This window comes from Microcebus murinus, chromosome 1 (assembly GCF_040939455.1).
Source record: "Microcebus murinus isolate Inina chromosome 1, M.murinus_Inina_mat1.0, whole genome shotgun sequence".
NCBI classification, from domain to species: domain Eukaryota; kingdom Metazoa; phylum Chordata; class Mammalia; order Primates; family Cheirogaleidae; genus Microcebus; species Microcebus murinus.
Window position 1 is genome coordinate 146823659 of NC_134104.1, and position 25612 is coordinate 146849270.

Genomic DNA, 25612 nt, shown 5'->3' on the forward strand with positions numbered 1-25612 from the left:
TCAGCTCTCTGGGGCCAGAACAAGCTGCTCCAGCACGCCACTGCCTGGGGAGGGGGGGGCGGAGGGGGGGGGAGGGTGTTTCCAAGAAGCATTCAGATGGGAGACTGTGCTAGGGACTGTCATTTTTTCTGTGACCAGCTGGCAGGTGGGGGTGCCTCTGCAGGGACATAGGGTTGCCTGTGCCTCACTCTGGTCTTGTGTTTATCTGGAAGTTGGGTGGGCAGGATGCCCTTGGTGGGCAGCCACCAAGAACGAGACCCAGGCCGAAGGGCTGCTTGACCTGGCGGTGGTAAGGAGTGATGCTGTGGACAGATAGCAGGGGTCCCCAGGGCTGTCGGCGCCTGGTTTGGTTGGCAGCCAGCAGGTAGGGGTGGGAAGGGGGGGTTACCAAAAACAGATGTTGGAACTCCTCAATCTTTACTGGTTTTCAGTCCTCAGAATTTTTTTCCCCAATTGTTCAAGTGATTGTGGCTATTGGTAAACTACCCTTCTCGTTTTAGTCGGGACTGGCTCAGAATGTGCAGCAGGGAAGACGCCGCTGAAGGACATCAGTTAGTACCACTGTGCTCAGTAGAGCTGGGGAGTCCCCTGTCACCTGAGAACCAGGAATCGTTACCCTAATATACGCTGAATGTTCACCAGTCTCTATTCACTCATTCAGCTAATACTGGCCGTGCCTGCTTTGTGCCGGGCACCGTGCGTGAGCTAGAGACAGCCCTGAACAGGGTCAGGCTCCTGCTTACCCGGACCTCAGAGTCTAGTATGGGAGACAGAAATGCACCCGCCGTGACCATGCAGAGCTAGCGCGGGAGGACGCCTGGCAAGCTGTGTAGAGCCCTGAGCTATTGTGAGCCAGGGAACCAGAGCCGTCCCTATGGCTGGAGCCTGTTTTGCCACAGCAGGGACGAGCTGGCCTGGGGCTGGGGGGTGGGGGGTGCAGGGCCCAGCTTCCAGAGGGCCTTCTCAGCCCTGGTGGGGAGTTCTTGATTATCTGGGGAACAGAGGACAGCTGTTAGATGTTTCAGGCAGAGCTGTGACATGCTCAGATTCAGGTTTTAAGACGATGGCTCTGGCTGCTGTGTGGAGGCAGGAAGACAGGAAGGAGGCTGCCGCAGTCATGGCAGGGGGTGGGGGCCCGGACGTGGTGGTGACCACAGGAATGGGAAGACGCAGATAGATTTGAGAGCAATCTAGGCATGCGGACAGTGAGGGGAGGGAGGAGTGATGCTGTGAATGCAGCTTGGGCACCTGGGTGGACACTGGTGTCATTCCCAGGGAGGCAGGCCTGGGGATCAGCGGCTTGTGGGGCAGGTGATGTGCAAATGTGGAGCCTGGATCCCCCAGTGTAGACACCCATCGGGGGCTGGAGGAGGAAACTAGGCATCTCAATGCCAACCTAATCCAAAACTGGACTTTAAGAAGTATGCAGCCATACATTATTAAGCGCTTACATTTAAGAAGCATTTTTGCTCGCATTATGTTGTTTTGACCTCTTGGCTTTCCATGAGGTATGTGGAGCCAATGCTCCAATTTTGTAGCTGAAGAAATGGATGCTGACAAAGGTTGTTATAACGTCATCCTTTTTCATTTACAGCCCCTAAAGCCATCTTCGAGTTTGGTAGCTGTCCATGCAGGCTGTCCTGGGCCTGAGACGGGGGGGGGGGTATTCACATAGCAGTGGAATTTTGGTCCTAGATAAACTATGCCTAAATGCTAGAAATGATTATTAGACTTGTCTGTGGCTGGAAAAACCAACTCAAACAAGAGCCACAAACAAACAAAGGCAACAAGGAGATGTGAGACTTTATAGACTATTTTTTTCCTGAGGTTTTCAGGAATATAATCATTACCATAAAGCTTTTATATGTTAGTTCCAAAGGAAGTGCCTCTCTTTGTTGGATGTTGCTGGCTTATTATATTGTAATGGCCTTGGCAGTGAATTGTTTATGCAGAATTGCATTTGCTTCCCTAAAAACCATTTTCTATAGATTTCTATTTTCTTTTCTAAAATGATGTGCAGGATCTTTAGGCCAAGGTATATGTGGTTATGCAAGAGCCTGCGAATCTATTTCAATGGGAGAAGGCCAAGGAAAGTCACAGCCTACACTGCGTGCACCTCTGCTGATAATATAAAGGTGCTTCTCTCAATCCTTTCATTCTGACCTTGGGGGAGTCTCTCTCAAGAGTTTATCAACAAGTACCTAGTATGACGTTACTGTGTGCTGAAAAACACTCTGTGAATACTTGAACTCAAAATTTCATCAAGAAAAATAAACATATGCAGTTTCATTTCTGGTCAGACATTTTTCTTGCTTGGCGAGCTTTGAGACCTTGTACAAAACCCCTGGCCTGTCTGAGCCTCCCCCATGAGGATGATGATGACCAGGGAGCCCTGTGACACATTCCCCAGAGCACTGGCCCATGAGGAGCTGGACAGATGGTCTGTGCTGAGACCCACCGAAGTTGTGCAGGGTGGTGATTGTGTCCAGACACCACCATATACTTGGAATTAGCATCATCATTCCCTAAGACAGCTGGGGAAAGAGGCATGGCTGGGGCAGTGGGGCAGTTTGACTTTGTGTCTGGCAAGTGACCCACCTGGTACAGGGTGTGAGGCTAAAGTCCTTGAAAAACACCCTCACTCCTTGTTGACCCTCTGGACTGTCTCCTGTCACCATTTCTGATGAAGGATGGTTGCTAGCCTCCCAGAGCAAGGCAACAGGAAGTATTACGGGATAGGGTTTCAGTTTTAAGAAAGGAAAACCTAACTCAGCTGACCAACTTCATTCATTTTTAACTCTTTGTCTGTCAAACCTGCTGGCTCATGCATTTCTCTGCCCAGGGATATTTCAGAATGTCTTTCAGAAATAAAAGGCCATAAGGTGAGATTTTATGCAGCACATATATCTGCACCTTTCTCTTTTAGTACTTGGGGTGTGTTTCCCGAATGGGTATCAAGGACATGCAGTGTTGACTTGCATTGTAGTGTGATTGACCTTGGATCCTTAAGTAGGCTACGTCCTCAAACATGCAGGTGGAACAGAGGTGGGTCTTAAAGAGGCAGAGGGTTCTTCTTTCTTTCAATCATGGTTTCTTGGCTGTAGACTTCAGGAGGTCGGGAGTTTGGAGGTCGAAATGTGTGTTTCCAAATAAGCAAGCACACCTGGCACCTGCCGCAGGAAGATGGTAGCCCTCAGCAGGAAGCAGGCTCCAGTGCATCAGAGAGCCAAGCCAGCCGGAGGTCCCCTCTGCCTTCACCTTTGCTTTGTAGCTCTGGAGCCTTAATTCCAGACTGGCATAGGCCCATGGGCTTGCTCGCCTAGGGACATCCCCAACTGGGCCACTGAAGGGCCAGCTTTTAACTGAGAGGCTAGGGTGGAGGAGGGTCATGGCTAATGGGGCGAGACTCTGGAGTTTGGGCTTCCTGGTCCAGACACTCCATCCTGATAAAGCCTTTCCTTCCAGTGCCGGCCACTTTCTTTTTTCAATTAAAGAATATGCTATTTCTCTGAAACAGACAATGTAACGGTTGTATGACACATCAAGGACACCCCGGACCTCCTTTTGTTGTCTAATTTAAATCTCCAAACACACATTTTAGCAGACAATTGCCGAGTATATTCTTAGCCAGCTTGTATTTTGTCTAAAACAATAGACAGGAATGGTTTAATGAGTATTAGCATAATGGCAACAGGGCATTTTGCTTGTCACTTCTAATTCTCACCTCTAATAATGCCCTTGATCTAGATATTAGACTGTAGGATTCTTGTTGAAGCTGCATCAAGGGCCAGGTGGGGTAGGAGGATTTCAGACAAGGCAAAAGCTCTGTCTCCACTGTCTCTTACTCTTCCCAGAACCACCCAGAAGGAGCATCCCTGCACTAAAATTTCCCAAGGAAGTCTTCACCTTCCACTCTCTGGTAATGGTGCCAAGTATTGAATTTGCATGGAAAGAGATGGCATTGCAAAAAGACACCTTAGAATGCATTTCAGAAGCTATAAATGCCTGTCAGAGGCACTGGAGGCCTTGAAATGGACCCTGAGTGTTCTCTGTGCAGCATGTTTACTGTCTCCTGCCTGGGCCTGCCATTCTGTGCTCCTGCAGAGGACACGGAGCCCCTCGCACTGGATGACAGGTGGGGGGATACACCTGGGACTACAGATCTTCTCCCCCAGACGTTTTGACACTGCCACTGACTCCTGATGCAGACCTGGGGTTCCTGCTGCCTTCCTCTTCTGCATCCCGGAGGCCCTGCCATCTCTCCCAGCTGTTTTGCACGCATCCTGGGCTCTCTCCCTTTTCCTTGATTCACAGCCGAAGGTGTTCACCCCCATACCATAAGGGCTGGGTATGACTCCTCGAATCCTTCTCCCCAGGGAATTTTGTCTTGGGCAGGCAAGTCCTTAAGCTGATGGAGGGACATTCTGGAAAACCCCAGGGCTTTACTCTGGAATGCTTTTTGTGGTGCTTGGGGCTGTCTTGGGTCCCTCTTCTCTCAGGTAGCTCAGTTGGGTCACCCGAGCCCTGTGAAAGGAAGGAGAAAGGGTCTAAAAGTCATGGTACATTTCCTGAGTGCTAGGCATGTTGTGTATGTTAGCTCAACAAATCCCCAAAATGCCAACATGGTAGGTATTATTCTTTGTTTACCGGGTACAAAGTGGGCCCAGAAATGTTTATGACATGCTCAAAGTCACGCAGCTAATAAAGGCACTGATTTGAAACTCAGTCTATTTGACTCTGAAACCCATAATCTTTCCACCATGCCACTCAGATTACCTGGGGGCATGAAGCTACTACTACCGGCCTCCATTAGCTAATCTGCCTTGGGTGCTCCCACCGTAGGAGTTTACTTTGCAAGTTGGCTTCTTGTTCTGGGAGGTCCGGGCCTTTGGCACATTACAGCTTTGTTGTTAGTAATAACCCCCTTCCAGAATCCCCCGTGGAGCTGGGGTGTAGCCCGGGTACCTCTGGCCTTGTTGGGGGGACCCTGGGAGCAAGTTGACCATTCTCTGCTAGCAGCTCCTGCTCCAGCACTGGGGTAGCAGTGCACCCCCACCTGCACCGCCAGTGCTGCAGCCCACCCTTGTCTTGCGGTTGCTTAAACAGAGGTGAGATGCACCGAGCCTGTCATCGTTTGCTTCTTTCCCAGTCTGTGCCGTCAGCATAGCCACAACGCCATTGTCTTTGGATGCAAAACAAGTAACAGCAATTTGCTTCCAACTCCTAATTGTCCAGAGGCAACCATTCATGTTTTTCTTTGGTATTAAGATAAAGACAACATTTAGGGAGGTCAAGGCAGGAGGATTGCTTGATCCCAGGAGTTTGAGACTAGCCTGGGCAACATAGTGAGACCCTATCTCTACAAATTTAAAAAAAAAAAAAATTAGCTGGACATGGTGGCTTATAGCTGTACTCCAAAAAAAAAAAAAAAAATTTAGGATAAAGACATAACTTCTTAATATCCAAAAAAGGCCTGTAGGATTTAGCCCACCTGCTTTCTACCTCTATATTCATTCTCATTCTCTCTCTCCTCTCTCCCCTCTCCCCTCCCCCTCTCTCCCCAACTCTCCCTCTCTTTCTTCCTCCTCCCTATCCCTCTCTCCTCCTCCTCTTCTCTCTCCCTCCCTCTCTCCTCTTCCTCCCTCTCCCTCTCCTCCTCCTCTCTTTCCCTCTCTTTCTCCTCCTCCCCTCTCTCCCTCCCTCTCTCCTCTCTCTCTCTCCTGGGGGTCTCTCTCCTAGGGGTCTCTCTCCATCTGCTCTCCCAGGACCTCTCACCACAAGGCCTTTGTACTTGGTGTCTCCTCCATCTGGAAAGTTCCCCTTTCTCTCCGTCTTCACATGTTCCCATTCTTCTCCTGCCTTCAGTCCTCCCCTCCGTGACCACAGCTCCATCATCAGAGATGGCCATCCAGCAAGCTTGTGTCCATCTGATGATGTTTACCCCCACTGGACTGGAGGCTCCCTCTTTGTTTTTGCACTCCTGTTGTCCATAGTTTGTGGCACATAGTAGGTGCTCAACAAATAAGTCTTAAATGGCTGATTATTGAATTATTACAAGAATCCTGTAAGACTATTACCACCCCCTTTTGTGAATAAATGGAGTCTTGGAGAGGTTGAGTTGGGATTCAGGGCTGGGCCCATCTGTCTCTAAGCCAGTGTTCACTACCCAGTGACCTTTTCACACCCTAACTCCTCCATCTTGGCTTCTGGAATAATGCCGTCCACCCGCTCTGCTTTGTAGCACAGGATGTTTGTTGCTGAAACTTTGGTTTCTTATTGAGACACCTGCCTTCCCTGGTGACTGGGGGTCTCCCAGGGGCAAGAGCCTTGTGTTTTGTCACCTCCTTCCCCCACACCTGTCACTATTCCTGCCCAGGACATTGCATATCCTCAGTAGGTGTTTGGGAATCCCATTCATCTCTGCTACAGCCACACCTCTGTGGATCACCAGTGACAGAAAACCCAGCCCTATGTGGCTTAAAGGAAAGGGAATGCATCAGCTTGTGTAATCGAAGAAGTTCCAAAGTAGTATGGCTTCAGGTATGGCTGGATTCAGAGCTCAAACTATACCTTGAGGACTCAGATTTTTTTTCCCCTATTGCTTTCTGCAGACGGACCGCAGTTTCAGACTTTGCCCAATAGCAAGATGATGGCCAGAGCTCTGGGCCCCCCATCTCAGCCACACGGCCTCAGAAATCACACCACTCCCAAGCACTGAGCAAAGGTCCTAGCTAGGTATGGCTCACACTGGTCTGACTTGAGGTCTAATCACCATGGCTGGGGAGACACCCTGATGAAATCAAGATCCAAACTAAAAATATATACAAAAAATTAGCCGGGCATGGTGGCGCATGCCTGTAGTCCCAGCTACTCGGGAGGCTGAGGCAGGAGGATCACTCGAGCCCAGGAGATTAAAGTTGATGTGAGCTAGGCTGATGCCAGGGCACTCACTCTAGCCTGGGCAACAAAGTGAGACTCTGTCTCAAAAAAAACAAAAACAAAACAAGACCACTCTGGAAGCTCAGAGTGAGGTCAGCTGGGAGGGGAGAGGGAATTACACAAACATATGGGGTTTTACCAGGAAGAAGGCAAATGGATGCCAGGCCTTAAGAGCCAGGTTTCTACTATGATCTCCTTTTGAAATTTTCCAAACTGACCTCACACCTCCGCCGACCCTGACTAGCCCAGTACTGTTGGCATCCACTGCAGGGGTGGAGCCTGACTCCCTGTCGCTCACATCCCTCCAGGGAAGATTTTGTCAGACCTGCAGCCATGAACAGATCCTGACATCCTCCCAGGGCAGAGAGGGTGAGTCTCTGCCCACACCTCATTTCTTCCTCCCGCTCCGCCTCCCTTTCTCTCCCAGTGTGCTGTCTCCTGGCATCTTTCTCACATACTTGTGGACCCTTCTCTGGCCTCCTCCCTCCTTCCTCTCCTTCGTTTTCCCCTTCCTCTCCCCACCTTTCTCCTCACACACACAAGCCCCTGTCTCTCTCTCTGTCTCTCACACATAAACACACACACACGATGTACACGGCCTCTCTCTCACTCCCCCTCCACACTCTGTACAACATAACACTCTACTCAACTCTCCTTTCCCCCCCCAGACCTCAACACACACCCACACCCCAACCCCGAGCCCTCAGACCATGCCTGTAACCACTGTCCCTTCAAAGGTTGGCCTCCCTGGGTTTTCTCAGGCCATTCCACCTCTAGATACACCCCAAATGCCAGTCACATCCCAGAGTGGTGTTCCAGCCTCACAGGTGGACTCGTACTCTCACGTGGTGCCTTGGATGAGAGGGCCGTGGGTAGAGACCGGAAGCAGTCTGGGCGTGGTCACACAGCCAGCGACAGAGGGGGGATGGAACCCAGCTCTCTGGACCAGTATTTTCCCCATGTCTCTCCTCAGACTTCAAGTGCACCTCCCAGTCCCGGGTCCTCACAGTGTAGCAAGAGTGACACTGTGAGGATGAAGTCACAGGTAGCATTTGACAAAGGTGGCATGAATAACCAATGCAGAGACGTCTATGTGCAGATGATTTTGAGTCCATAAGTTTGACTTCCTTCTACAAAATCCTCAGCTAAATGGCCAAAGAAATCTAAGATCATTTTTAACGGATCTGTTTCAGCTTGGAACACAGCAGTGGCCATCCCTGGCCAGAATTTCTGCATGATCTCTTGCCAAGGACTCCATGGAGGGATGTCTGGACCAGCCCCAGGGGAGCTGGGGCAATGGGGCTCAGCCCAGCGGGTTCTCCCAGAGGCCCCCACCTCAGAGGGCAGGGCTGAGAGCATGGGCAAGAATGTGACATGGGGCAAAGGCATCAGCATCTCTGAAATGATAAAAACTTTCTTTACCAGGCAAAACAACAACTGTAAAGGAAATCTGGGCATTCTGAGATGCAGCTTGGCAAAGCCTGTGCTGCTTGGCACAGCCCCGGGTTGAGTGTTTGGGTGCAGCACAAGGTTCCACCCATCGTTCTGACTCTGCCTTCTGCCTCAGCTGGCCTGGGTACCAGCGGCCCCTCCAGCAACCCAGAAAAGGCTCATCTGTTGCCATGGAAGCTTTCAACTTCTTCACAGCCTGGACCTTGAGTCACTGTCTTTGCAAATAAAACTCACCGCAACCTCCCCCGACAGAAAAAAAAAGCGTATGGGAATAGAAAATTACTTTTCTGTATAATTGCTAACATCAGTGAGCACTTAGTCCTTACTGAGCTCTGTTCTGAGTGCTCAGCTACCCTCATAACAACCCCATAGGCAGGGGAAATGCAGAATTTTACCTTTCACAAATGCAGGAACTAAGGAAAGAGAGGTCAAGTAACTTGCCCACGCTCTCACAGCTAGGAAGTTGAAGGGTCAGGATTCACACTCGGTGATGCTGGCTCCGTGTCTCTAAATGAGGGTGCTCTCAAAAGAGCTCAGAAGTCTGCAGGCTTTCTAAAGGATAAGTTGTGGAGTGCTCAGTTGAATCCTGGTCAGTGGTTTCAGTTCTGGTGAGAAAAAAAGAGAAAGTCTCCTCTCAAAGCAATTTATTCAAGGCTCATCTTAGGAGATATTTTTGGCTGTATACAGATGGAGTAGATCTTGCTATTCAAAGCCCTGAAGTCCACCACGGTAGATAATGCTAAAATAAAATAAAAAGCACCCCCTCCTCCCCACCATGCACATGGTGCATGGCCAGGCTCCCACTCTGGAGGTGGGGACCGGATGCAAACGTGCACGATTTCCATTCCTGGAGGACGTGTCCCACAATGTGGCTCCCAGAGCTCAGAGCCTCGTGAGTTTCCTTGTAGGAAGAAATCTGCAGAGGCCTGGGAATGCTGCAGAACCCATTTGGCGGTCCCTTCTGCTCAAACTATTTGGTGATTAGAAAAGGGATTTGTGATCCGCCAGTGACAACATGGACAACAGGGGTGAAGATGAGCTCAGGGACTTAAAGAGAATGAAATGTTGCCACAGGGATTCAGCAGGCAGAGTGTGGGAGAGTCCTGGTGCTCTGCATCTGCCCTCTTCTGTCAGAGCAACCCTGGACAGTCTGACCCTGTCGATTACCACACTCCCTTTCAAATCATTAGCCCTTTGGCCGCCAAATTGAAAAGTCAGAATAGATTGGCGGGTTGGGTGACCTGTTTTTGGCCCCTTCGGATACCACCCAGGGTTTCAACTTATTTTTCAAGTGGAACAACAGCAGCAGCCTTTTTTGAGATTCACGCTTGAACCCCTACATTAAGGCACATTAACTTCACGTTTTATTTGCAGAATATAAAATCTTCCCATTTTTGTAATAAGTGGCCATTGATTTTTGCAAGAAAATGAGTGAGGCGTGCACCTTTTCAAAGTTTGTGTTTCTATCTTGCGTATGTGGAAGGAGGCCATGCCTACTAATGCAGTATATTCCATAAAACCGTGAGCACAATTTTGCACATATGCATTTATCTGGAAGACAGGGACCCATTAGCAGAGGATATGGTCAGATGGGAGTGGGCAGAAGAGAACCAATTTCTTTCTTTCCTCCTTAACCACCCTCGTTTATATGTTTATCTGTCAATCTTTTTCTATTAATAGGTAAGTTCTACATAAACAGTGGTGCGCTCCGAGCGGAGTGCCCCGAGTCTTCGTGACCATTCTAAGTCACGCACAGATACCCACAGAGGGAAGCTAGTGTTGTGACTTGCAGAATATTCTGCCAACCTCTTCACAATAAAAGGATATGTGTATTCTTCAAAATCATGCCTACATCCTTTAGAGAGAAGCTTCCCCAATTCTTTCTGATCAAATGTTCTTCTCTCTTCTTTTTTCTGTGTGTGTGTGTATATATATATATGCACACACATGCACCTATGGGTCCTCCTACAGGTCAGAGGAAAATGACTAATCTGGAATTAGTATTGAAGTTTTGCAGTCTGTCCCCAGGTAAAGAAAACAGCTGTCTTCAGGCATGTATTGAGGGTGTGTGTGTGTGTGTGTGTGTGTGTGTGTGTGTGTGTGTGTGTGTGTTTGAGCAGAAATTTCAAGTCAATAATTCACATTCCATTCAGCACCAGAACAGAATCTTTTCTGAAAAACCTACACTGGTTTTAGAGACCAGATTAGCCCAGGTGAGAACTGGCATTTAGAATTGCACTGAGCAATTAGGCAGCTTTTTTATTTGTAGAACTTTATTCTAGTGGCTACCTGAATTTGTCCTTCCCATGTAGAAGGGAGGGAGACCCACATTAGAACAAGATGGACATTGCAGAGGGCATATTTCAAGCAAGTGCCTGGGAATACAAATAACAAGTTTCTTCCTGTTCTATAGGTCCTTCATAATGTGTGTGGTCTGAGAACAACATTATCTGTGCTTATTGGTAGTAGTACTTTGCAGATGAGAGGGCACTAATATGTGAGCACTAGAATGTGCAAAAGCATTGTAATTTGGTGCGCTATAAGCATGATCTCTTTAGGTCCTTCTAACAAATTGATGAAACTAGGATGGGAGTGGGGATGATAGCCATTTCACAAATGAGAATACTGAGGTCTTATAGAAGCAAAATAATTTGCCTGTGGTCACAGAGCCAGCAAGTGGTCATGTCCACCCCATCACACTGTATGTTTACACGTGCACTGGAGTCAACATGAATGGGGTCAAACGTGCACACTAGGCTGGGCGTGGTTGCTCACGCCTGTAATCCTAGCACTCTGGGAGGCTGAGGGGGGAAAATCGCTCAAGGTCAGGAGTTCAAAACCAGCCTGAGCAAGAGCAAGACCCCGTCTCTACTAAAATATAGAAAGATATTAATTGGCCAACTAAAATATATATATAGAAAAAATTAGCCAGGCATGGTGGCGCATGCCTGTAGTCCCAGCTACTTGGGAGGCTGAGGCAGGAGATCACCTGAGCCCAGGAGTTTGAGGTTGCTGTGAGCTAGGCTGATGCCACGGCACTCTAGCCTGAACAATAGAATGAGACGCTGTCTCGAAAAAAAAAAAAAAAAAACATGTGCACACACATTTTGTGCTTTTCTTGTACCCATACCACAGGGAAGTACACCCTGCCCAAAAACATTCCCCTGAGAGAGATTTCTCTTCCAATCATTGCCTTCCCTCTGTCCAGTCTCTTGTTGCCATGTGCAGCATGTTTGTGCTGAGAACATTTAGCAAAGCAAGCCCCCTGGTCTGTTGTGACTGACAAGCAAGCACACAATGAATCCACACATCTCGGGGTTTTCTATATCACAGGATATTGAATTTGCAAAACAAGAAAGTAAAAAAAAAGACAAAACAAAATACAAAATTGTATTAAACCGGGCAGCTTTAAATGAGCTTTGGTGCCTCTCCCTCCCCGTCGCACATGTGTTGATGGGTTTTTCTCAGCTTGGTTGTCTGAGATTTCACGGCTCTCTCTCCGTCACCTCCCTTCTGAAGCTGGTAATAGAAACAGGCAGTAGCACTGTGCTGTTCCTTCCCTCTGGGAGCGCTCTCTGCCCAGAGCCCCGGGTCTCTTCCCAAGAAGGATTCCCGGTTTACCCTGTCTTTGGGCTTTTCTGGCCATGAGGACAGGGAGTGAAGATTTGGGGGCTCCATCACCTGTATCCCGGCATTTAATTCTTTCTCGGAACAAGTGAGCTAAATCTGGGTAGAAGAGCTTGGCAGAAAGAAAAACACTGGTTCCGGTAATTTAAAAAATTAAGCAATGTTGACTTGTCCTTTATTTCATAGCGTACTATGGTTATTTACTATAATCCTTTATTATAGGCTGCCTGATTGATGTTTTCCTACAGAGCTGGGTCATTTTTGTCCTTTTCGGTGCGTCAGTTTTTAGGATTTTGCATATGAGTGTCTGTGTAAACATTAAGAAATAGATTATAAAGGGCATTTGGAATTATTGGCTCTATTTCAAAAATATGGGTGAAAAAAAGTGTTTCTTCTCTCTTTATTGACTGCTTTATGAAAACAGGTGGGATTCTATTCTTTTGCGGTAAAAACAGGAAGCTGACGTAGTGAGGGTTGTAGTTGTGGCTGCCTTCGCCGCAAACCTGCCATCTCTGAGCTGGGGCTGGACGCCTTAGTTTATTCCTGCAGGGAGTGGCAAAGTTGCATGTGAGTTTACGGACATGAACTTATGTAGCTAACCCTACATACATGTTTTTTGCGTGGCAACTGACAAGACAAGTACATGACAGGGGGTTCCACTGTCTAAAATTAGATTTTCACAGAGCAGTCACAACATGATGCTTCCTCTCTCAGGCAGAAGAGACATCAGGAGATTTCTCAGGGTCCTAAAGCTAAGAACTACGTCCTCAGATCTTTTTCTTATTTATTTAATTTTATTTTAATCGAGATCGTGAATGTATATACTATAAAACATAATTCTCTTGCTTTGTTGGGAAAAAAACTAACTTCTCACCCCACCCAGCCTCATTCTTGCTTCCTAAATATCATTTTCAACTTTTTAGCTTCCTTTTGGTATTTACTTTCAAATTTTTAAATAGCATGTTTATACTGTAGTTTTGCTTTTAGATTTTGTTTCTTTATTTCCTTATGTGAAAGGGGTTTTTTTTAATGCCTTCAACACATACAATCATCCTTTCTTCCATTTTCCCAGTGTAGTTATAATATAGTCTTTGTTAGATCAGTTTTCAGTGTTTTATCACTGTGACTATAAAAAAACAGTTTTTGGTATATTGGTGTTGAGTGGACCAAAGGCATTCTGATATTTGATCCTTTGTATGTGGCTTTTCTCCCCTCTTTTAAAGCTTGTAAGATCTTCTCTTTGCTCCCAATATTATAAAATTTAACCAGTGGTGCTTTCATTTGGGTATTTCCTTCTGCCATTGTACTTGAGCCTTTTATTATTATTATTATTTATTTATTTATAAAAATTTCACTTCGGAAACACAGCTTTTTCAGGCTTGGGAAATTTTCTTGAATTACTTCTTTGATTATTTTCTTTCTTCCATTTCCTTTTATTTCTTCTAGAGTGCAAATATTAGACCTCTCAGGTTAACTCTCTAGTTTTCTTTTTTTCTCCTCTTTTCTTTTTTCTCTCTTTGTCCTATTTTCCAGATGATATCCTCAACTTTACCATAAGTCCTATCTCTTAAATGTTTCATTTCCACAATAATTTTTTTTTATTTCTAAGAGTTATTTTTGTCTGTTCCTTCTACTGTAATGTTGTTTCTTCATACCTGCAATGTATTCTCTCACTAGTATTTCTTGAAGTTTTCTTTTCCTTTGAGTTTCTTTTTTCTGTTTATTTTGGTGTTTGTCTTTAATGATAGCAACTTTGCTCAAGGATCCAGTGACCCAGGACTGTCAGTTCATCTTTAAGAGAGATGCACTGAAAGCTGATCTGAGGGTCAGTAGGGCTGAGTGGGGCTCATTGACTGCTGGGCTTCAGCCTATGGTGATCTGGCTGGATTGCTTTATGCGGGGAACTTTCAGTGGGCATTTTCTTTAGAGTTGATCAGTTTCCCCACAGAGGAATGCTCCAGTCTCCCACTAGGAATGGAGGTTTGACAGTCAGTGTAGCGGAGCCCCAGTGGCCGCTGGGGACCAATGCCAGATCTAGCATCCAGTGGTGGGGATCGACCCATCTGTTCCCTGTGGGCACCCTGCATCTCAGAGCCCTGGTCTCAGACTCCCTCTATATAAGACTTGAGTGAACCTCAAGTCTTCCACTGATGAGGGACACAGTGTAAAAGGAGACCCAGGGCCTAAGTGCTTTATCTACCTGCGCTCCCACTTCCAAAGGTAACCGACGTTTGCAATTCCTGAGCCTTGATGGGGTTCTGATGTACGAATCAGGGTTCCCCACTGCGGCGTCAGGGTTTAGCTTCTCCAGCGTGCCGAGTCCTTTACTAGGCTTCGCCTGCTTTCCAGCTTCCTAGGTATTATTGCTGTGTCTCCGTAGGAGTTTTTCGGCTTTTGTGTCTTATTTGTATTTTAATGGGATTTAGGAAAGAGCAGAGGTAAATGGGTGGGTTTAATTTACCTTGCTCAATTTGTAAGCCCAATCCTTGACTCCTGGTCCTGATGGTGGCATTTGAGCCAGATGAGGACCCCCCTGGGAAACTACAGTATCAGGTTGTGGAAATGGCACAAGAGGTCACTTATCTCTGGCAGCCAGGAGGGTCAACTCTGGCATTTCAGAGTTACATGTGCACCCCAGAGGAGGGAGGTGCTAGTCTGATGGGGCTTCAGCAGTGACTTACAAACTTTTTTTGACCCACATTAAGAAGTTCTGTTTAGCCGGGCACGGTGGCTCATGCCTGTAATCCTAGCACTCTGGGAGGCTGTGGTGGGCAAATTGCTCGAGATCAGGAGTTCGAAACCAGCCTGAGCAAGAGCGAGACCCCGTCTCTACTATAAATAGAAAGAAATTAATTGGCTAACTAATATATATAGAAAAAAATTAGCCAGGCATGGTGGCGCATGCCTGTAGTCCCACCTACTCGGGAGGCTGAGGCAGCAGGATCGCTTGAGCCCAGGAGTTCGAGGTTGCTGTGCGCTAGGCTGCCGCCATGGCACTCACTGTAGCCTGGGCAACAGAGAGAGACTCTGTCTCAAAAAAAAAAAAAACAAAAGAAGTTTTGTTTAATGTCACAATCCAGGAGGCAGATACATACACACTCTTATAGACAAAACTCCTGTACAAGAAAGCAAAAGTTTGGCAAAACACTACTTACCGTTGCTATAAGCTGAGCACTCAGGTATTTCTATTCTAGTTGTTTGTTTTTAATGACGGTCTTGAGCCACTCATGAATGACAACCAGAAGTTTGAAAAGCAGTACCTCCTGAGGTCACCTGCGGTAGTATCACCACTATTCTTATCTTGCTGCTCTGCAACTTTCTAGGGCTCTCCATCAGCCCCTCAACGTCACATTCAAGGCCCCTCAGCACCTGGCTCCAAGCTGCCTGTCAAACCTCGGCTGATAGCATGTTCACCTAGCACCTTCTCACAGCAGTGATTCCAGCTCGCTTTCTGCCCCTGTCCCTCCAGGTGCTTCAGTGCCACGGTGCCTTTTCTGACAGCGTCTGCTCTGCCTGGGTACCCTTTCCCTACTGCCTGCCCCAGGAGAGTCCGGCACATCCTCTCAGACCCAGATGAAATGGCAGAGCACCTGTGAGCTGCCCCCTAATGTGCACACTCAGAATGCTGGGAATCTTAGGATCAGAAAGGACATGCACGTTTTTTGTTTGTAATATTAACACAAAGCTAAACTCTGGCCACAGAAGAATAGATAAAAAAAAAAAATAGGAAAATACCAAGGAGAAAATATGATGTCAAATATATCCCACTACCTGTAGATAATCACAGATAACATTCTAGTGTGCACCCTTCCCATTTTGTCTCAAAGTATACATTACTCTGGGTTTTCTTGTTTTGTTTATCTAGAAAATTGGGTTATTAATTGGTAGGAATTATCTAATAACCTTTCCTATACAATATTTTTATATAAAAAAAATTCATCTAAGTACAATAATTACAGTATGCCATTGTAGTATGCTATGGTAAAGATATAGTTTATTAAGCAACATCTTATTATTAAATATATAATGAACACTTTGGTGATTAGCTGTGAAGAAGTGCCTTGTGCACATCTTTGTCCATAAGTCTGAATACCTTACCTGTTAGCACTTTGCTGGATTCCTGATGCATACTGCCAAGTCCCTCTCCTAGAAGAACACACCAGCTCAAATTCCCCTAGCATGGAAGTTCCTGTTGGGCTACATGCTGGCCACGTCTAGCTATTACCATTTTTTAAAATTTCTCCGGTAATTTTAAATTATAAGGTAATATATCTCAATCATTTTCTTTATGACTTCTACCTTTAGTGCCATACTTAGAACTTACAGAAACCCAAAACGTAGACCATTTTTGCTTGAATATAAAGTCACCCCAAATAAAATAATATTCCCCATTTTCCCAATGAGAAGATGAACAAAAGTAGAATTCCTGTGTCCATCCTTGATACCTAACCTTTTAGAAGTATAGACAAAGTAATCAAATGTCTACCTATAAAATAAATCTAACACAGTGATATGTATGCCTTTAAGAGCACTCATTATGTATAGTCATGTATTAATTGGAAACTATTTGCCTTTTCCTTTCTCATTCATGAACCAGTTCTACTCTTGGTCTATATCTTCGACATTAACATTCCCATCATCATCAGACCCACGCTGAGTCAGTCACAATTTTCCCAGCACAGCAGTTGCTCCTCTGAGTTATTTTGAATCTATGTATAGTTCTGTCACTGAGATTTTTAACCCAAGACACAAAAAGGCAGTCTCATAATACTAGTTTTTAAACTTATCTTGAAGGTGTATTTTTGTTATTCCCTACAATGAGACAACTTACACTATGCTTTTAAGTTTTTACTTTTATTAAAGATGTCTGTGCAGAGTGTAAAGCATTAAGACTTATTTTGAAAAACAGCCTTTCAACTTTTCTTCATTACTTCCGTCTCCTCTCACCCTTACCCCATCCCTGGAACCAGTTTTAACTCTTTCAGTTATTCTCACGATAACATTTTCCTCCACATATCTATATAGCATGCTTATATTATTGCTCGTTAATTGATTGGTTTTAGGCATTATCTGTTACTTCTCAGTGGAATAAGAGGATTTAGCTGCTTCCATACCATCCCCTTACTTTTCAGGAAACTACATCATGATTCAGTGTTTGCATGCCCAGCTAAGCAATGTATTCAACTATGGTTAATATTTTTCTACTTTAAAAAAAAAAAATAGTTTTAATTGTGAAATGTGTCTTGCATACCAAGGAGTGTATGACATGTATTCATACAGCTTAAAGAACAATAATAAAAGGAATATCTAGGTTAAGGAAAACAACCTCAGCACACTCACATCCCCCTTCCCTTCCCAAAAAGGTCATCGCTCACTGGACTTCTGTGCCAGTCATCCTTTGCTTTATGGTCTCACCGCTCCCATAGGTAGCCCTGAATAGCACTGGCTGGAAAAGGTCATGGCTGGAAGAGTTACAGTGTAAAAGCAGTGTCCTCGCAGGGTCAGGGAGCACCTGGACACTCCCAGTGGCTGTCCTGGGTGCAGCACAGTCTGATGTCTGCACTATCAACTGTGCTGACCACAGGCCACCCGTGCCAGTCTCACCCAGGTGTGAAAAGAACGTAAACTGCAGGAAACTCTGTAGCACAATTAGGTTTGCTATTTCTTCTTGGATAAACAAGTTACTTAAGAGGAATTTTGTATTGGGGGCAGGGTGGGGATCTAATGTACAAGTGGTTTGAATTTTCATGTTTGTAAGTTTGTTAATAATGCCTGCCTTTGTGCAGAGAACTTTGCCTGAATAGTGTCCACTTTGGGTGGTCTAGTGAATTTTCTTTATGGCTGGGATGTGATTTATTTGTATGAATCTTTCTTGCATATTTTGGGGGGGAAAAGTTCCCTTTCTGTTTCAAAGGTATCGAATTTTATACATTCTTTCCTATGTATATTTTTCAATCAAGCTGATAGTGTGCACTTCCTCTCCATTCTTACTTACATTTGTCTGTTTGATCTGTCAAAGGGTGAGAGAGCTTTTGAAGTCCCTTACTGTGATTTTTTAAAAATTCTGTTTTTCTGGCCGGGCGCGGTGGCTCACAGCTGTAATCCTAGCACTCTGGGAGGCCGAGGCGGACGGATTGCTCGAGGTCGGGAGTTCGAAACCAGCCTGAGCGAGACCCCGTCTCTACTAAAAATAGAAAGAAATTAATTGGCCAACTAAAAATATATCTATAAAAAATTAGCCGGGCATGGTGGTAGATGCCTATAGTCCCAGCTACTTGGGAGGCTGAGGCAGGAGGATCGCTTGAGCCCAGGAGTTTGAGGTTGCTGTGAGCTAGGCTGACGCCACGGCACTCACTCTAGCCAGGGCAACAAAGTGAGGCTCTGTCTCAAAAAAAAAAAAAAAAAAAAATCTGTTTTTCTAACAGATTGTGTGTTATATGTGTAAATTTTATTATTCAGCCCATTATATCTTTATCATGTTTTATTACTTTTATCAATGGGAAAAGAACCATCTATGTTACTTAATGGGTTTTTCTTGAATTTCATTTTGTCTGATTTGTTCTCCCTTTGTTTTCTTTGCGTCTTCTTGGTGCCCTCCAGCCTTTTCTTTCATTTTTAATCTTCTCTATAATTTTTTTTGACATGTCTCCTGTCAACAACATATAATTGGATTTTGATTTTTTTTATTTTTCCCAAGCATCTGGCTGTTAAATATCAGCAAACCCTATTGATGTATATGATGACAACTGATATTTTTATCACTTTGTACATGCTTTATCAATATATTATACTACTGTTGAAGCCCATGCTCTCAATTTTTAAAAAATTAGATGATGACAACCACGTGTAACGCCTGCATATTGTGCCATTCTTAAAGTCTGCAAATGGTCATTGACTGCCTGCTGGGTGCCAGGCCACAGCCACACCCTGAGCACACAGCAGAGAACATGGCTGCATGGGATTACAGCCACTTTATGGCCCTGAGGTTTGGTTTAATGCTCTGCTGCTGTCATCTTGAAATTGCTAATAATTTCTTAACAAGGGGCCCTCGGTTTAATTTTTCTCATGCCACCACAGATTATGTGACAGGTCCTGCCATAACATTGTGTAAAAGGCAGAAAACAGGAAGTTTTAGTATGGCATAATGAATACCCTAATAGGAATCGGCAGAAGGGACTTCGAGAGCACGGGGGGGGGGGGGGGGGGGGGTGCTTCTCACTCAGTCTGGGAGGTCTTCTAGACACAGCTTGTCACTGGGCTGAGTCAGATGAAGAGCAGGAGTCAGCCCAGCTGAATATGGGAGGCAGAGGAAACAGCAAGGCAAGGCCCCGGTCTTTAGACTGCGAGACGTCTCCAGCCACAGCGACGTTATAGATATCCCTGAAGGCAGCCAGCTGAAAGCATCGCAGTCAGAAGAATTACAGTCTAAACAAATGTACTGCTAGGGAAAAGGACCCAAAAAACCACCCCAGGTACTGTACTAGGTGCCAGACTGACTGACTGCATTTTAAGTCATGCTGACAAGCCCTTTCTGGACTTGATAAGCACTTTGTGCCAGGTCTAATGCCAGGGTAATGGAAGGTGCATCTGATGGAGAGACACAATGCCAGATTGAGAAGCAAATGCCTTCATAGAAAGTTTTAAAGCTGCCATTAACCCTGAGTTAATAAGGAGCCATCTTTCCAAAATGCAGAACTGACTGCATCAGCACCCTGCCCTGGAGAGTGGCCATTCTGACCTTAGCATGGAGAATTACCTTAAAGTGAGGGCAGAGGCCGGGCCAGCAGGTCGGTTAGAAGGCTTTGCACGGTTATCCAGGTGGGAGATGGTGACAGCGGAAAGTTAAGTGTTTGCAGAGGAAATGATGTAATGATGTAACGATGTAGTTTCAGCCAACATGCAGGGGGGGAAAAGGCAGCAGTCAGTTATGAGTTAGCTGTGATTGTGAGAGAGGGAGTAAGTCAAAGACAACAGGTCCTTGAGATAGGGGTTTAGGGCCACAGCCAGGCTGTGTGAAAAAGACAAGAGTGTGGAATTTGAGGCATGTTGAGTGGGAGGCGGGAGGCAGAGTGCAGTTATACAATGAGCAGGGCTGACGGGTCCACAGAGGGTGCAGCTGATGCCACAGGTGTAGCCCTGAGTTACCTTACTCCTTGTGTCATAAGAGACAGGGCTCTGCGAGTGCTGATGTTCAACAGAAGGGCAGTGGAGAAGGGGTCTTCACCGAGGGCCAAGCTGGAGAAGGAGCAGTCAGGGCATCAGGGAAGATGAAGGGAGGAAAGCATTCCAGAAGCAATGAGGAAGTCACACACATAAAACTATGGGCTGAAACTGCATGTGAGCTAAGATCAACAGGGTGACCCTTCGATTCAGCAAGGAGGTCCTGGAACCTTGGCAAGAGCAATTTCAGCGGAACGAACGCTGGATTGTTTGAGGAGGCAGTGGGAAGTGAAGAAGTTAAAACTGCGGTCACGAGCCATAAGAGTCCTGGCTGCTAAGGACAAAGATGTGATAACCACGTGTTCTAGTGTCTGCATTTGATGCTTTGACACCTAGGGCCCTGCTACTGCTGGAGGGACTGCCCATCCCTAGAGATAGTAAATGACCCACACGTGGGTGTGCCTTTCAGATGCTAGATAGTAAATGACCCACATGTGGGTGTGTCTTTCTGATGCAGACCAGCCAATGGGAGCCCATACCCCACCACTTCCTCTGTGGGGCTCTCATACTCAGGGCCAAGTACCAGTCACGCAGAGACACCCCTACGCCCAGAGCCCACTGAAATTACTCAAACTAGGCAACCCTAATCTTCTTACCCTGTCTCATCCATCCCTTCCCGTGGAAACCACAATGAAGCTCTTGCTCACACTTTCCCCTCACCCCCTCTGCCCCCGACCTCCCTGCAGCTGCCCCATGGGCACCCTATGGTGTACCTGCTCCTCTCGGGGCCTGTGAGTATAACAGACGACCTTCTCAATGGCAGCCGCCTCCTGATCTGTTGGCCTCCCCATACCCGAATAACAATCAAACCTGTATTTTAAAACCAGAGGGAAATGTAGGGACTGAGAGAAGATGGAGGTTTTGGTATGTTCATTTTTAACTGATGAAGAGACACTTAATATAGGTCGTGCTGATGGGAAGGTGCCAGTTGAGAGGTCAACGGTGTAAGGGAGAGGGGAAAGGAATTGGGGGCAAAAGCCTGGAGAGATGGGAGCAGACGGGCCCAGAGTCGTCACCTTTCAAGAAGCTGGGGAAGATTGCTGTTGGGAGGGATATGCTCACAAACATGCAGCTCACAAAAATGCACGCTCCATTTCAAATAAACCTTGTGCCCTTCTTCCTTGCATTTCTACTGTGTCGGGTCATGATGCCTAGCCTCCCTGCTCCATGTGCTCAAAGTCTCCTCCGGACCAGCCCGTAGTGACCGCTGCAGCCCCACTGCTCTAGGACTTGGCCTGAGCTGTGCGTTTGATGCTAGTAAATCTTGCTGTGGGTTGTCTTTGTGGCTGAGGAAGGGTCCCGTGCACCCTGCTGCAGGGAAGCAATCCTACTTGTGTCCCCAATCCCCAGTGCCCTGCATTGAAGGGACATGTGTTGGAAGTGGTGATGGTGGCAGCTTGATACAGTGAGTGTCATGGAGTACCCACTGTGCTCAGCACTGGGAAGGATAGAGCTGGACAGGATGCAGTGCCTGCCTAGGCAGTGCCTGCAAGAATAGAGAGCAGATGTGTGTGGGGACAAAGGGCAGCTAATGACAAGGGGGACCAACACTGCCTGCCTGATGCCCACCATGCACAGCGAAAGCACAGCCAGCCTTGGGGCCTGTCACCTCATTTTTTACCCACTTCTGCCCACCAGAGCCTGGGCCTTTTGGGGCAAGGCAGACTTGTGGGGAACGGAGCCTTAACGGGGAATGGAGGGAAGGAGGCCCTGAGAGACCACAGGATTTTGACTTTGAAAAGCTCTCTGATCTGTGGCTGCTGCCTTAGAAAGGGCACATTTGCATCCATCTGCAGCTTGCTTTGCCCAGAAGCCAGCCTGTGCTTATGAGCATAATAGACAGCATTGCCCCTGTAGAGAATTGTAGGAAAATTGCCCTTCCAGCCCATGAGGAAATGTCCTGTATGAAGCAAGTCTAGCTTAGAGGCAAGAGGCCAAGGCTAAAAGAAGCAAGCTCAGAGGACCAGTCATGTGAACAAGAAAAATGATGAGTAAAAGTAATGTTGATTTCTGATCTCAAAGATGCCCGAGACACTTGAGGTTGGAGAGGAATGGGTGACTCTGCTTCACCTCCTTGGCATGGCACAGCCGAGGTCAGGAGGCCCGTGCATGCCCAGGGGGACCACACATCTCTCTCCAGGCACCTGGCACTTCTCCTGCCCCCCACAGGAGGCCTGGGTGCTCTGTTCCCTGTGACCCCTCTCAGTAGCCCCTCTTCTCACAGGCCCATGCACACATGGCCAAGGCCAGGGGCGTGGTGCTTAGCTTCCTTCATTACTCCAAAGCTTCACTGCAGAAACACAGACCTCTGCTCTCCTCTCTTTTTTACCACCCTTCTCTAATCTCAACTTGAGGTCCCTCTCTGTGATTATTCTCAAATAACCACAAATGTCTCATGGTACTCTGCAGTTCATAAAGAAGGTGTGTATGTGGGCTGGGGGTACGTTTGTGTAGTGTACTCATCTATTTTTTAATGCAAACAGATCACTTGGGCATCTCAATTTCCAGATAGACCTTTCTACACATCCAAACAAAGAAAAAAATCCCAGAGTATTGAGGCAAAGAAATGGAAAACCTTCAATATGACACCTGAGAATGCCAAAATTAGGACCTAGCCTCTCGCAGAAGGCAATCTTGTCTATGTAGGTTTCAAGGTCCCTTCTCAGCATCACCTGCTTAAGCTGGTTCATGAGAAGAGAAGCAGCAAGTTATTAATATTTAACAGAAAGGCTGCCCACCTGAAATGTTTGGATAGCATTGAGGCCAGATCATTTGTAGCTAAGCTAATTGCCCTAGAGTAGAAAACCAAATCCCGTGTCTTGATCACTTGATCAACTGCTTCAGCAAATGTCGCTTGTAAAATGTTTAAAATGCATTAAACTCCAGAGACTAGTTCTACTTGACACAGAGGTGAGATCTTTTTGTTCACCTAGAAGCTACACAGACTAACTTTACAGTGTAAAAGAAAAAAAAAAAAAGATTAAAGACCCATTTTCTAGCATATCCACCAAAAGGTTGTGTGATGTATAAGGAATTGTAGAGTTGGTTGGGGGGGGGGGGCAGTATGTTAACATGACTGTTGAGTCATCAATGATGTTGACGGTGACCGTGGACTGTGACAGTACAGGAGCCCCAGGGACTCTTTGGGGTGTTCCTGGGCCTGGCTTGTGGGCTCTGAGTTCCTGGCCCACACTTTGAGACTATGGTTCAGCTTTTATCTGATATATTGGGGTTCTCTGTAGGTTTTATATAAAGGACATTTGGGGGAAAAAATAAAAGTTACCCAAGTACATGGCATAATAAATAGTTGAGTAATTACTGTGTTAAGAAGGCAAGCAAATGGTTCCTGTTTCCAGGAGTTAAGAGAAAGCATACCCTGGTGAGAGAGCACCCTAGTCCAGCATCAGTGGATCTGGGCCGCAGATCTAGTTAGATCTTGCTAACTAGCTGTGTGAACATGAGCTAACCACTTCACCTCTCTGAGCAGACTTGATGATCTCAAAGGTTTCTTCCTGACCTGAAAGTCTTTTTCTGTGTGCTTGCTACTTGTTATTAAAAATACAAGTGTCGATCGCCTCACTCACAGGTCAGAGAAGTGAGGGTTTAAGATATTTAAGGTCAGTAGACAGACTGGGGAGTTAGCTGATTGTTCCTTGCATTGCTTCTATGTACCCCTGGGTTCTTAACAAGGTCTGGACCAGAGATGGAAAGTCCTGGAATCCATCTGTGTTTGTCCTACCATTCATACCAGCCTTGATTACATGTGTTTGGAATCAGGTAGGAGTGAAAGCAGGGACTTTGGTGGATTAAGCCTGGAAAACACACACAAACACAGTTGAGTTCCCTAGGAATAGAGAAACGAATGTCTCTTGGCAGGTGGGGGGTGGAATAAAAGGAGAAAGGGAGAGTGAAGAGGGGAAAGAGAGGAGGAGGAAGGGACAAATGGGCAACACACATGGGCCTTAAGAGTGTTTGACTCATGCTGGTCCTCAGTAAATGCGTGTGAGCACAATGGAAGGAAGGAAGGAATGGTTGAATTGGGCCAATCCAATCTTTATCAACCCATTCCAGTTCCTACTCCAGTAGCAGCATGCTGGGCAGGGCTTTAGCCCATCACTTTCTAAAGCTGGTAGAAGTCATTACTGGCCAGCTATGTTTTGGGGGCAACCCGAATGTTTCATCATAGTTTGGCCATCATTGAGCCTGAGTGCCCACAGTCCCAGGGTCACTGTAGTGGCGTGGGAACTCAGAGAAGTCACAGCCTCTCTGGAGGTGTCAGAGGAGAGGGTAGACCTACAGGCTCATCTAGCCCTCCTAGGTCCGAGCATGTGTGCCTCAGTATCTTTCATCTCGCAAAGTGAATGTTGGTAGCGTGAGCCAGGCTGACCATCAGGAAATTGCATGTGGTCAACAGGCTCCTCTTTCTGGTTCTGACCAGGTGGACTCATGATCCACAGGGCCACTTTTGTGACTGTTGTACCAGCCTGAGAGTGGACTTTTTTCCTCTGAAATTCAGTATTAGTAGCCCTACCAGATACTGTATTGAAATCTATTATAAAGCTACAGTCATTAAAACAGTTTGGTTCTGGTACATGTATGGACCTTCAGAACAATGTAAAAAGAAAAGACCTCAATCCATGGGGAGATTTAATAGATGAAGTGACATTTCAGAGCCATATGGGACAGTTATTTAATAAATAATGCTGGGACAACTGGTTACCCATTTGGAAAAAAAAATAAAGTTAAATCTCAGTTTACATCAAAATAAATTCCAGATGGTCCAAGGATTGAAATGTTAAAAAGTAAAAGTATGAAAGTATTAGAAGAATATATCGAAGAATATACTTTTACAATCTTAGTCTGGAAGCATCCTTTTTAGGAAATATATAAAGCCTATAAAATTTAAAGAGAAAGCAATCATTTGGCAATGTGAAATTTAAAGCTGTCTTGCAAGGCACAATATAATCGTGCTGCATAATGACATTTTGATCAACAATGGACCATGTATACGATGCTGGTCCCATAAGATTATAATAATGTATTTTTACTGTACTTTTCTATGTTTAGATACACAGATACTTACCATTGTGTTATGGTTTTCTACAATATTCAGTACAGTAACATGCTGTACAGGTTTGTAGCCTAGGAGCAATAGGCTAAACCATATAGCCTAGGTGTGTAGTACGCTGTACCACCTAGGTTTGTGTAAGTGCACTCTATAATAATCACACAACGAAATCATCTAACAATACATTTCTCAGAACATAATCCCTGTCGTTAAATGACAAGGACTGTATACCATAATGTCAAAAAACAAATGACAAGATAAAAGCTGGGGCATTGGCAATCTTACAAATATAGGCTAGCATATATA

At 46.0% G+C, this 25612-nt stretch overlaps 2 protein-coding genes across 6 annotated transcripts in view; both read left to right on the forward strand.

Annotated features, from left to right (window-relative positions):
* Positions 1 to 25612, forward strand: part of MYRIP (myosin VIIA and Rab interacting protein) — a 334798-nt gene that overhangs the window by 197024 nt on the left and 112162 nt on the right. The window contains exon 1 of one of the 5 annotated variants that reach the window (XM_012770201.3): positions 7389 to 12158. The exons of the other annotated variants lie outside the window; for them this stretch is intronic. The gene's annotated coding sequence lies outside the window, so the exon portion shown is untranslated. Of the gene's footprint in view, positions 1 to 7388; positions 12159 to 25612 lie in introns of those variants that run through there. 5 annotated transcript variants of the gene reach the window in all.
* The window catches only part of RPL14 (ribosomal protein L14), a 301323-nt gene continuing 278642 nt past the window's right edge, over positions 2932 to 25612 (forward strand). Inside the window, exon 1 of the mRNA XM_012770229.3 lies at positions 2932 to 2935. The gene's annotated coding sequence lies outside the window, so the exon portion shown is untranslated. The remainder of the gene's footprint in view (positions 2936 to 25612) is intronic.